At 52.4% G+C, this 12,992-nt stretch overlaps 1 protein-coding gene across 1 annotated transcript in view; it reads right to left on the bottom strand.

The window, feature by feature from the left end:
• Window positions 1-12,992, bottom strand: part of ARHGAP19 (Rho GTPase activating protein 19) — a 101,498-nt gene that overhangs the window by 13,900 nt on the left and 74,606 nt on the right. The window lies entirely within an intron of this gene.

The raw sequence follows: 12,992 nt of genomic DNA on the forward strand, positions 1-12,992 counted from the left end.
CGTGCAATTACTATTATGTTTTAAAAGGCAATGTATATACTTTAAAAATACTTGGCCGGGCAAAGTGGCTCACGTCTGTAATCCCAGCACTTTGGGAGGCCAAAAGTGGATTACCGTAGTCACAATTTAAATTTACTTTTAGAATTATTTGATTCATATCTGCCTCACTCACTAGGCTTTAATCTCCAAGAGGGCAGGAGTCATGCCTGTATTAGCTCGTCATTTTATCTCCTGGTTTAGCACATGCCTGGCGCATTGCAGGTGCTCCGTGAAGAGACACTGGATGAACTAAATATTAGATTGACAAGAGAGTTTGGTCCTCCCATCCCAGCTGCCACCATTTGCATGCTATTGCCCAAGGAAACCTGCCACCTTCTGCAGCCCTTAGACTCCTCCTAGAGGAGCCACCTCACCTCCCTCCACCTGCTCCCTCCTCTTCACCCTCCTTGCCTGCTGCTCAGAAGCTCTAGGCAACTGGCTGGGTACAGTGGCTCACACCTGTAATCCCAGCACTTTGGGAGGCTGAGGCCGGCAGATCACCTCAGGTCAGGAGTTCGAGACCAGCCTGGTCAACATGGTGAAATTCCGCCTCTACTAAAAATGCAAAAACTAGCCAGGCACGGTGGTGCCTATAATCCCAGCTACTTGAGAGGCTGAGGCACGAGACTTGCTTGAACCTGGGTGGCGGAGGTTGCGGTAAGCTGAGATAGCACCACTGCACTCCAGCCTGGGTGACAGAGTGAGACTCTGTCTCAAAAAAAAAAAAAAAAAGCTCCAAGCAACTAGAATAGACCTAGAAGAACTGAGGCGGCCATGCAAACCTGGCCCCTCTGGCCCCACTGAGAGCCAAAACCTCCTCCGTTGGTCCCTAACAAGCTGGTGAGTCTGGGTCCTAGGTCCTGGGTACTTCCCCTAAGGCCTGGAACTTCATTTTTTTGAGACAGAGTCTCACTCTCGTCACCAGTGGCAAGATCATGGCTCACCGCAGCCTCAACCTCCTGGGCACAGGTGATCCTCCCACCTCAGCCGAGTGGTTGAACTACAGGTACGCGCCACCAGGCCCAGCTAATTTTTTGCAGAGATGGGGTTTCGCCATGTTGCCCAGGCTGGTCTCAAACTCCTAGGTTCAAGCAATCTGCCCGCCTTGCCCTCCCAAAGTGCTGGGATTTACAGGCATGAGCCGTCGTGCCCAGTCTGGCCTGGAAGATTCTTAAAGACACATCACCACGGTCATCTGAAGAATTCCCTCCACCTAAGAACCTGCTCGCCCGACTCTACCCTGCTGGATGGAAAGAAGGCCTGGGCACATATTTGATTATCCAGTGAGGACTTGTTGAGTGCTTGCTATGGCCAGGCTATGTGTGAGATGGTTGGGGAACGTCAGTGAACAAACACGGCAGACACAGCCACGCTCCCCTTGCTCCTTGCTCACCAAACAAAGTTCATTCCATCGCTCACCCTGGCCCCTTGGGGTCTTTGTTGTTTAAGCCAATCATGGTGTTATATACCCTTATAAATGCTAGCATTTTTTTGTAGAGATGGGGTTTCACCATGTTGCCCAGGCTGCAAGATGAAAAAGTACTTGGCACTACTACACTATACATTTTAAATGGTTAAGATGGTAAATTTTGTGTTGTGTTTCTTACTACAATTAAAATTTATTTTAAAAGTTTGCGCATGAGTAAGACTAAATTGTAGAGTTTAAGAAGGCATTCTTGGGTGAAATTATAAAGAAATGCAAGGAAGTTTTACTATAAAGTAGCTGAGTTTCTCTTTGAGTACTTCACTCTAAGTACTGCCACTGTCTGTCCAGTCAGACAAGAGGACTCATGCTGTCACACCCTGAGTGCCCAGTGAAGCTGGAGCTGAACCCCAGGCCATCCTGTTTCCACTACACCGATGCTAGCATTCACAAGGGAATAGAGCACCATGACCGGCTCAGACGAATGACAATCCCAGCCAATAAAACTTGAGGAGGCGTCCGCTGGGAGCTGCTGGGAAGGTTTTCCTCACCCTTACAAAGGGACATGAAGAAGAAACACCTCCTCCTCAGGCCAACATTGTGTGATGCCTGGAGCTGGGACAGCAATTTTGCAACCTTGAGGCAAATGACTGCCACTGTGAGAATGGCAAGGCTGAAAGAAAGAACCTGGGTTATTGGTGACAACGGTGAGCTTCTGAATTCACCACCCTGGACGTGCCCTTCCCCTGATCTTCTCGTGGCCTATGAGGATGAAAGCCCTCATTGTTTGCACTGGTCCTGGATGAGTTTTCTATTACATGTAACCAAAAGCCACCTACAAGGGGCAGCTCACACTTCCTGAGCAACTGCTGGCTAGCAGGCACCGAGCCACAGACCTTAGTACTCTCTCATTATTCCCACTCCCCCCTTAGGAGCTGAAAGTCATGACCCCATTTTATAGCTGAGGAAGCTGAGACCCAGAGATCAACAAGGACTCGCTGTGTCACACACTGAGTGCCCAGTGGAGCTGGAGCTGAAGCCCAGGGCATTGTCTTTCCACTACACCAATGGTGGTGATGGATTTCATCACTATGCCCATTGGAACTCTCCACTACAAGTGCATAGAAGGGGAACCAGGCCAGCCCAAGCCACAGGGTATCCAGGAACTCAGAATCAGTCTCTCTCTCTCTCTCTCTCGCCACCTCTCTGTCTCCATCTCTGTCTCTCTCCCATCATTGCATGCTCCATACTCTCAGGCCAGCTGCCCCACTACGCCAGAAGTATGGCCACCAGCAACCCTAGTCTCACAACCCAATAGCCAACGGACAAAAAGGACAGCAGTCTCACTTGCCCCAGCTCGAGTTTTATTGGCCAACCTTGGGCCACACACCCCCGCCTTGGGCTAATCATGTGAGTCTGAATTCTGGGTGCTACGTCCTGGTCTGTGTCTTGGACTATTCAAGCTCTCTAAGACTCAGTTTGCCCATCCTTAAACAAGGATAATAATAATTGTACTTACTTCATTGGGTTTTTGGGGGGATCATTCATTGATTTAATGAATACTTATTGCAGCCAACTCTGTGCCAGGCAGTGTGTTAGGTGTTGAAGCTACAGTACAGGACAGAGACCCAATCCCTGCCCTCATGGAGTTAATAGTCTAGCGAGAAAGACAGATGTTACATAAACACATGAACGATTCTCTCTATTACAACTGTGAGAAGTGTTTTAAAAGTACAGAGTTCCACTGGAGAGAGGGAAAGGAGACCTAACTCAGGTCAAATGAGTAACATTTAAAGAGCCCAACACTGGGCTTGGCATGAGTTAGCTTTCAGTCTTTGTAGCTATCATATAGTTTTTACTTGGCATCTTCCCAACCCTCTGGCCTCCCCACAGCCACTTCCCACAAGGAGAGGAGCTGAGTGACTTGGCTGCCCTGCAGCCAATTACAAGCTTCCTAGGGGACAGAGAGCAAGTGTGACACATGCGTTGGGACAGCAGCGAAACAGCAGGTCCCAGGGAAGCGCAATGCTGGTGGGCGGCATACACCCAGCTCACAACATCACCACTTATTGGAAGCAGCCTTTTCTGGGCTTCAGCTGAAGCCCCAACCAGGAGGCCTGCAGAGGCCCCAGTGGCTTCTCAGGTTCCAGGGTCTCCCAAGCTCCTTCAGCTGGCTCTGCATCGAGCCCTGAAATGCACTGCCGAACAAGTGACTTGCCTTTCACCATTGCCAGGCTCTGCCATCATGAGCCTCATCTCCCTGGCCTCAGGGACAAGGGTCCTGCCCCTACCCCTGCCCCAAGGCACCGTGCTGTATAATCACTTCCTAGTGACCGTTTGCAAAGCTCTTTGTGATCCAGGAATGTGTCTGCGGAACATACTCTGTCCCCAGCAGGGCCCTATACAGCTCCTTCCCATCTCTCTTGTGCAGAGGCACTGTTTCTTCAGGGAAGAAGGGCCAAGAAGCTGCCGCATCGGATCACTGCCACAAACACTGGCTCCGTTCCCATCCTCATCACCACTGCCCTGGCCTGAGCTCAAGCCCTCATGGGACCCCAGTGCTAGCCCATCTGGCCACCCGGCCTCCAGGGTCTCCCTTCCAACATGAGGCAGCCAGAGGGGCTACCTGGAGCACATGCCACTCCTCCATTTGAGCACCCTCAATGGCTCCCTGGATCTGCACCATCCGGCCAGTCCCCTAATGTTGCCACAAGGCCCTTGTGATGTGGCCCTTGCCTAACATTTCCAACTGTATGTTCTCAGCCAGCCAACTATATGCACAGAGTTTGCCTGGAACATGATACATGTTTGTCAAACACGTGTCCCCTTCTGCATTAATTTACTATATGCCAGGCTCTGTGTGTGGCTCTGGGATGCAGTGGTGAGCCACACGGACATAGTCTCTGCCCTCAGAGAGTTCACAGTCTAGTATGGGAGGCAGACAGCAATGAAACAAAAGCAATCACAAGGGTTTATCGGAGCAGGGTGTGGTGGCTCATTCCTATAATCCCAGCACTTTGGGAGGCCGAGGCAATCGGATCACTTAAGCCCAGGATTCAAGACCAGCCTGGGAAACATAATGAAACACCCTCTCTACTAAAAATACAAAAGTTAGCTGGGCGTGGTGTCATGTGCCTGTAGTCCCAGCTACTTGGGAGGCTGAGGTGGGAGGATCGCTTGAGCCTGGGAGGCCGAGCTGCAGTAAGCTGTGTTCATGCCACTGCACTCCAGCCTCAACAGAGTGAGACCCTGTCTCAAAAAAATAATTAATTAAAAAAAGAGTTTATCATTACAAATTATAGTGAGAGCTATGAAGGACCCATCCATGAAGGATGGAGAGTATTAGAGAAGTGTGACTTTGCCTGGGAGTCAGCAGCTCCCCTGAGATGACACCCACCTGACATCAGGTGAATGAGCAGTCACCATCCAGGTGAGGGGTTTGAGGGTGGAGGGAGAGTGTCCCTGATGCTGAGGCCAGAGAGCACCCACAGGCTCTGGGATCTGGAAGCCTGGGAGCAGGTGGGCCCTAGGGATCCCAGGGCTGTGAGTGGGGATGCAGATGGGGCATGATCCCCCTGAACCGAGGAGGGCTGGGAATGAAAACAGGGAAGCCTGGTAAGTGACGCTGGGGGTTTGGACTGATGTCATCACAGTAGAAATGCCAAGTCAAAGGGGACTTTATAATTGAACTTTTTTATTATGGAATTTTAAAAAATAAATAAATGTAGAGAGAACAGTACCATGAATTCCTGAACCCCTCATCCAGCAGCATCCACAACAGCCGACCCACAGCCAAGCTTTTCTCAGCTATACCCCACCCACACTCCTTACCCCAAATGTATGATGCCCAAACAAATCCCAGGTTTGTTTGCTGTGTAGTTCACCCATAGATATTTCAGTATGTATCTCTACAACAAAAGGACTGTTTTTAACATAACCACATTATCACACCTAAAAAATAAATGATAACACAAGGGGAAATGTCTGAGGCTTGATATTTATTGCCAAACTACCCAGAAAAGCCCCCCGCCGACCCCAAGCAGGTGAGAGGGCCCCCATCTCACTACACACTTGCCAACACTGGGAGTTACAAGAGATGGATTTCTACAAGAGGCTCACCCCAAACCTAGGAGCTAACCCTTAAATTCCAAGTTCACTTAATTAAAAGAGGCAGCCACAGAGACACTTTCTGTGGAAATCTCTCTCACACATCCAACAGCCACTTGTGAGCGGCCAGCGATTGGGGGTTGTAGAGACCGGAGGTGGTGAGCCCAGCAACCCCTGCCAGCTCCCCAGGGTGGGCCCAGTACGGGTTCATGGAGCACCCTGCCGGCTCCCCAGGGTGGGCCAAGTGAGGGTTCACAGAGCACCCTGCTGGCTCCCCAGGGCGGCCACGTGTAGGTTCATGGAGCAGGGCCCCTGACCATCCTTCATCTCCCACATCTGCCCTCAGCCAATGGGGCAGACTGAGACAGGGTTTCCTTAGGACCCAAGGGTTTCCAGAAACAACCCACCAGAGCCAGAGAGGGAAGGACCAGCAGGCGCTCCCTCCTATGGCAAGCACATCCCCCTTCAGAGCTCAAAGGGTTTCTGTTTGAGCTGAAACCTAGGGACTCACTGCCTTGCCTCTCCTCAGACCTGTGCCCCCCACACAGTGACTCATGGGCATCCCGTTCAGTCAGGAACCTAGAATATTAAAAGATCTACAAGCCAGATAGGTGAGTTTTCAGGTTCAGAGAGCAGTTTCATCTTTCTAGTAAGATGGAGGCAGCCACAGTTCCAGAACTCTCTGCGCAGTTCCCTAACCTTTCTGAGCCCTGGTCTTTACCTAATCAGGTTTGACTTCCTGCTACACCCTCCTACTCTCAGTCAGAATAGAGGCGGCAACCAGGCATGGTGGCACATGCCTGTGGTCCCAGCTACTCGGAAGGCTGAGGTGGGAGGATCACCTGAGCCCTGGGAGTTCAAGGTTGTAGTGAGCTGTCATCGCACCACTGCACTCCAGCCCGGGTGAGACCCTATCTCTAAAAAAATTAAAAATAGAGACAGCTGTCCTTCCTGCAAGCCAGCCAGCCAGCCACTGAGTCTTTGCTGTGTTCCAGGCACCCTGCTAAGCCAGAGAGATGCACGGGTGAATAGGACCTGATCCCTTCCCTGCAGGAGGTCACCATCTCTAAGAAAAGCAGTCACATAAACACTGTGCAACGTGACCAGGGCTCCAGAAGAGATGCGTTCACGATGCTGTGGGAATTCAGCTAGTGGAGCCAAGAGCTCTGCCTGGAGAAAGAAGGCTTCTAGGGGGTGGGATCTTAAAAGCTGGGGCTTGAATGACACTGGGGAAAGTCAAGGTGGGGGAAATCGTCTCCTGGACAGGACATGAACTAACACTCTTTGGATTCAAGCAGCAGAATATCTTTTCGTACACTTACTGGACATTTGTACATCATATTTGAAGTAATGTCTATTCAGATCCTTGCCCATTTTTTAATTGGGTTATTTGTTTTTTTTATTGTTGAGTTGTAAGAATTCTTGGCCAAGCTCAGTGGCTCATGCCTGTAATCCCAACACTTTGGGAGGCTGAGGCAGGAGGATGGCTTGAGCCCAGGGGCTTGAGACCAGCCTGGATAAGACAGCGAGATCCCATCTCTACAAAAAATTAGCTAGGCATGGTGGTACACATCTGTAGTGCCAGCTAATGGTGAGGCTGAGGTGGGAGGATTGCTTGAGCCCAGGAGGTTGAGGCTGCAGTGAGCTGTGATCACATCACTGCACACCAGCCTGGGAAACAGAGCAACACCTTGTCTCAAAAAAAAAAAAAAAAATTCTTTTTATATCCTAGACACTACTCCCTTGTCAGATATATAAGTTGCAAATATTTTCTTCCATTTCGTGAGTCTCAATATCCTGAACCTGTCTCAGGTTCAGGGTTTAGAGACATGAGGAACAGGAACGGCTGCCACGGCCACCACTGCTGAAACAGAATAATACCTTTTGAATCTGGTGCCATATACATATACTACCTATTAAAATAGCATAGGTAATTCAACATTTTCTGGAGCCACAATAAGAAAGTAAAAAGAGGTCCGGGAGCGGTGGCTCAGGCCTGTAATCCCAGCACTTTGGGAGGCCAAGGCAGGAGGCTCACTTGAGGTCAAAAGTTCGAGACCAGCCTGGCCAACATGGTGAATCCCCATTTCTACTAAAAATACAAAATTAGCCGGGTGTGGTGGTGGGTGCCTGTAATCCCAGTTACTTGGGAGGCTGAGGCAAGAGAATCTCTTGTACCTGGGAGGTGGAAGTTGTTGCAGTGAGCTGAGATTGTGCCATTGCACTCCAGCCTGGGCGACAGAGCAAGACAGAAGCTATATTATGTAGAATTCCATGACAGTGAATGAGGTATTCCATGAACACAGATGGTTGCACTGGCAGAAGTATTTTGGGAAGAGATGGCAAATCCATATCTAGAATAAGAGTCTGTTCCAATGAGGACAAAATTGATGTCCCCTCTATGGTGGAAGGGGTCCAGTGTAGTTAGTCTGCCACCATATGGCTGGCTGAGGTCCCCCCACCTCCAGGAATGATGAGCTTCTGAAATGTCTGGAGGGCATTTTCTTTCCTTCCTTTCAACATTCACTCAACAATTTGCTGGGGGCCTCCTCTGGTCGCAGCCCTATGCTCAGACTATAAATGACATAGCAGGGGTTGGGCCCTTGGTCACTGTCTCAGGTTCAGGGTTTAGAGACACGAGAAACAGAAATGGCTGCCACGGCCACCACTGCTGAAACAGAATGACCCAGCGAAAAGAGCACTGGGCAGGGAGTCTGGGGTACCTGACTTCTAGTCCGGGTCTGCCACTAGCACCCATGTGACAGGAGTGGGGACACTGTGCTTCTCTAGGCTCAGATTCCTCATCCTTGAAACAGAATGGAAGCTCCAGGATGGTGAAGACCAATGGTGAACCAAGGCTAGGGAGCAATGAGGGGGTACGTTGTGGAATCAGTTCCCCTTGGGTGCAGAACACGAGTCATTTGTCAGCCAGGTGCAGTGGCTCATACGTGTAATCCCAGCACTTTGGGAGGCCAAGGCGGGCAGATCACCTGAAGTCAGGAGTTCGAGACCAGCCTGGCCAACATGGTAAAACTCCGTCTCTACTAAAAATACAAAAATTAGCCAGGCATGGTGGTGTGCGCCTGTAGACCCAGCCACTCGGGAGGCTGAGGCAGGAGAATCACTTGAAACCAGGAGACGGAGGTTGCAGCGAGCCAAGATCACGCCACTGCACTCCAGCCTGGGCGATAGAGCCAAGCTCTGTCTCAAAAAAAAAAAAAAGAGTCATTTGTCTCTGAAGAAGTTTTTAAATAATTAACTAATAGTTGGTCTCCTTTTTGTTATCACAATACACCTGCTATTCTAAACAATGCCAGTGAGAAAATACTCATCAAAAAAAAATCCTTGTTTTGCCTGAGTTCTAAATAATTACTACAGTTAATATTAAGTTTTAATAATGTATGTGTACGCTTTAAATTAGCAATTTTAAAATTATTTATCTTTTAATAAACATTGTATTCTACATGGACGTTAACTTGGAGTACTCCGTTCTACAGTTGTACCCAGACACACACGGACCCAACTACCTGTGATTTTTCTAGGGTAAGTATGTAGTGGCTTGGAATCTTTCAAGCTCACTTCTGGCAGAAAGTGATTAAAATTTAAACAAATAGGCTGTTAGAAGAAGCCCTCTCCCCTCTCCCCTCTCCCCTCTCCCCTCTCCCCTCTCCCCTCTCCCCTCTCCCCCTCTCCCCTTTCTTCAGTCTCCCTCTACTTCTTTTTTTGGTCTCCCTCTGTTGCCGAAGCTGGACTGTACTGCCGTGATCTCGGCTCACTGCAACCTCCCTGCCTCGGGCTCCTGTGATTCTCCTGCCTCGGCCTGCCCAGTGCCTGGGATTGCAGGCGCGCGCCGCCACGCCTGACTGGTTTTTGTGTTTTGGGTGGAGACGGGGTTTCGCCGTGTTGACCCGGCTGGTCTCCAGCTCCTGGCCTGGAGTGATCTGCCCACCTCGGCCTCCCGAGGTGCTGGGATTGCAGACGGAGTCTCGCTCACTCAATGCTCAATGTTGCTCAGGCTGGAGTGCAGTGGCGTGATCTCGGCTCGCTACAACCTCCACCTCCCAGCCGCCTGCCTTGGCCTCCTAAAGTGCTAAGATTACAGCCTCTGCCCCGCTGCCACCCTGTCTAGGAAGTGAGGAGCATCTCTGCCTGGCCACCCATTGTCTGGGATGTGAGGAGCCCCTCTGCCCGGCCGCCCCGTCTGGGAAGTGAGGAGCGCCTCTGCCCGGCCGCCCATCATCTGGGATGTGAGGAGTGCCTCTGCCCGGTCACCCCGTCTGAGAGGTGAGGAGCGCCTCTACCCGGCCGCCACCCCGTCTGGGAGGAAGTGAGTAGCGCCTCTGCCCGGCGGCCCCGTCTGGGAAGTGAGGAGCGCCTCTACCTGGCCGCCCCGTCTGGAAAGTGAGGAGCGCCTCTGCCCGGCCGCCCCGTCTGGGAGATGAGGAGCATCTCTGTCCGGCCGCCCCGTCTGGGAGGTGAGGAGCGCCTCTGCCTGGCCACCACCTCGTCTGGGAGGAAGTGAGGAGCGCCTCTGCCCGGCCGCCCAGTCTGGGAGGTGAGGAGCGCCTCTGCCCGGCAGCCCCGTCTGGGAAGTGAGGAGTGCCTCTGCCCGGCCGCCCTGTCTGGGAGGTGAGGAGCGCCTCTGCCTGGCTGCCACCCCGTCTGGGAGGAAGTGAGGAGCGCCTCTGCCCGGCCGCCCCGTCTGGGAGGAAGTGAGGAGCGCCTCTGCCCGGCCGCCCCGTCTGGGAAGTGAGGAGCACCTCTGCCTGGCTGCCACCCCGTCTGGGAGGAAGTGAGGAGCGCCTCTGCCTGGCCGCCCCGTCTGGGAGGTGAGGAGCGCCTCTGCCTGGCCGCCCCGTCTGGGAAGTGAGGAGCGCCTCTGCCCGGCCGCCCCGTCTGGGAGGTGAGGAGGGTCTCTGCCCGGCCGCCCCATCTGGGAGGAAGTGAGGAGCGCCTCTGCCCGGCCGCCCCGTCTGGGAAGTGAGGAGCACCTCTGCCCGGCCGCCCCGTCTGGGAAGTGAGGAGCACCTCTGCCCGGCCGCCCCATCTGGGAGGTGAGGAGCGCCTCTATTTGGCCACCCATCGTCTGGGATGTGAGGAGCGCCTCTGCCCGGCCGCCCTGTCTGGGAGGTGAGGAGCGCCTCTACCCGGCCACCCATCGTCTGGGATGTGAGGAGCGCCTCTGCCTGGCCGCCCTGTCTGGGAAGTGAGGAGTGCCTCTGCCCGGGCCGCCCCGTCTGGGAAGTGAGGAGCGCCTCTGCCCGGCCTCCCCGTCTGGGAAGTGAGGAGCGCCTCTGCCCGGCCGCCCTGTCTGGGAGGTGAGGAGCGCCTCTGCCCAGCCGCCCTGTCTGGGAGGTGTACCCAACAGCTCCAAAGAGACAGCAACCATCGGGAGCGGGCCATGAGGACGATGGCGGTTTTGTTGAAAAGAAGGGGCGGAAGTGTGGGGAAAGGAAGGAGAGATCAGATTGTTGCTGTGTCTGTGTAGAAAGAGGTGGGCATAGGAGACTCTATTTTGTTCTGTACTAGGAGAAATTCTTCTGCCTTGGGATGCTGTTGTTCTATGGCCTTTCTCCCAGCCCCCTGCTCTCTAAAACATGTGCTGTGTCAACTCAGGGTTAAATGGATTAAGGGCGGTGCAAGATGTGCTTTGTTAAACAGATGCTTGAAGGCAGCATGCTCTTTAAGAGTCATCACCACTCCCTAATCTCAAGTACCCAGGGGCACAAACACTGCAGAAGGCCGCAGGGTCCTCTGCCTAGGAAAACCAGAGACCTTTGTTCATGTGTTTATCTCCTGACCTTCTCTCCACTATTATCCTATGACCCTGCCATATCCCCCTCTCCGAGAAACACCCAAGAATGATCAATAAATACTTAATTAAAAAAATTTAAACAAATAAATCAAAAACAGGGAAATTTAAGTCCCCACCCACCCCATCTCTTAACACCTGATGCATTGAACCAGGGAAGCTCACCTGCGCCATCTAGTGGTAGAAATGGTGATTACAGGCACGTGTGGCTGGACATTCTCACCCCTGCCGGGCAGCTCTTGTCCCACAGGGGTAGCGGACACAGGGCTATGGAGCGCTTGAAATGCGACTCATCCGAATTGAGATGGGTTGTAGGTGTAACATGCATACTGAATCTCTAAGACTTAGTATGAAAAAATAATGTAAAGTAGCTCTTTAACAATGGATTATACTGATTACATACTGATTTTCTATTGATTACGCATTCAAATGATAATATTGGGGGTGAGGGAAGCCTCAGGAAGGTTTAATCAGACAAGTCAGCCCCAAAACTGATTGCATCCTAGGTCCACCTAGATAACAACGAGCAAGTTCCTTCACTTCTCAGGGCCTTAGTTCCCTCATCCTTAAAAATGGATGGGTGATACCGACATCACGAGACTATGATGATTAAATGCGATAAGGCACGTAAATGCCTAAGACATTTAAGCTCGGGAAAAGTTGGTTTCCTTTCTCTCAGAGCTAATCAAAATGGCAGAAAAACTAGAGTAGGCAGCCTCCTGGGGGCACTCTCGGAGGGTCTGGATTTATTTCCCTTTTTCCCCTTTAGCACTATGCTGCAGGTGTGTGGCCCAGGCAATCAGCCCCCCTAATTGTGGAGGACCAGCTCCAGCTGCCGCCCTCCTGGACCCCTGCCCACCTCGGCGTCCACTGTGTGCACAGCACCAGGCGCCAGCTCGTGAGCTTGCTCACATCCTGTGGGGCAAGGCCCAATCCCACCTTTCTGCCTGGGTGTCTTCCCAGCCACACCGGCCCCTCCGCTTCCCGCAGTGGGCGGCCTGCCTGTATCCACACCCACCACAGGGCACAAACCGCGCACCCACTGCCACCTCTGCATCAGCGGTTCTGTGTCATACTGGACCAACAGTATCAGCATCAGCTGGGAACCAATGAGAAATGCAAGTTCCTGGGCCTCAGACCTGCATCAGAGACTCCAGGGGTAAGGCCCGCCCATTCTTCAAAAAGTCCTCTAGGTGACTCGGCTGCCCGGTCAGTTTGAGAACCAGTGCCCTATAAGCCCTCACAGCGGCCGGGCACGGTGGCTCACGCCTGTAATCCCAGCACTTTGGGAGGCTGAGGAGGGCGGAAGAGGTCAGAAGATCGAGACCATCCTGGCCAACATGGTGAAACCCCGTCTCTACTAAAAATACAAAAAAAATAGCCGGGGGTGGCGGCGGGTGCCTGTAGTCCCAGCTACTCGGGAGGCTGAGGCAGGAGAATGGCATGAACCCGGGAGGCGGAGCTTGCAGTGAGTCGAGATCGCGCCACTGCACTCCAGCCTGGGCGACAGAGCGAGACTCCATCTCAAAAAGAAAAACACAAAACAAAAAAAAACACAGCTTCCTTTGCTCTCCCCTCTGCTCCCCTCCCACCCCCTCCATCAGTGGAGCC

Source organism: Pongo pygmaeus, chromosome 8 (assembly GCF_028885625.2).
Source record: "Pongo pygmaeus isolate AG05252 chromosome 8, NHGRI_mPonPyg2-v2.0_pri, whole genome shotgun sequence".
NCBI lineage: Eukaryota > Metazoa > Chordata > Mammalia > Primates > Hominidae > Pongo > Pongo pygmaeus.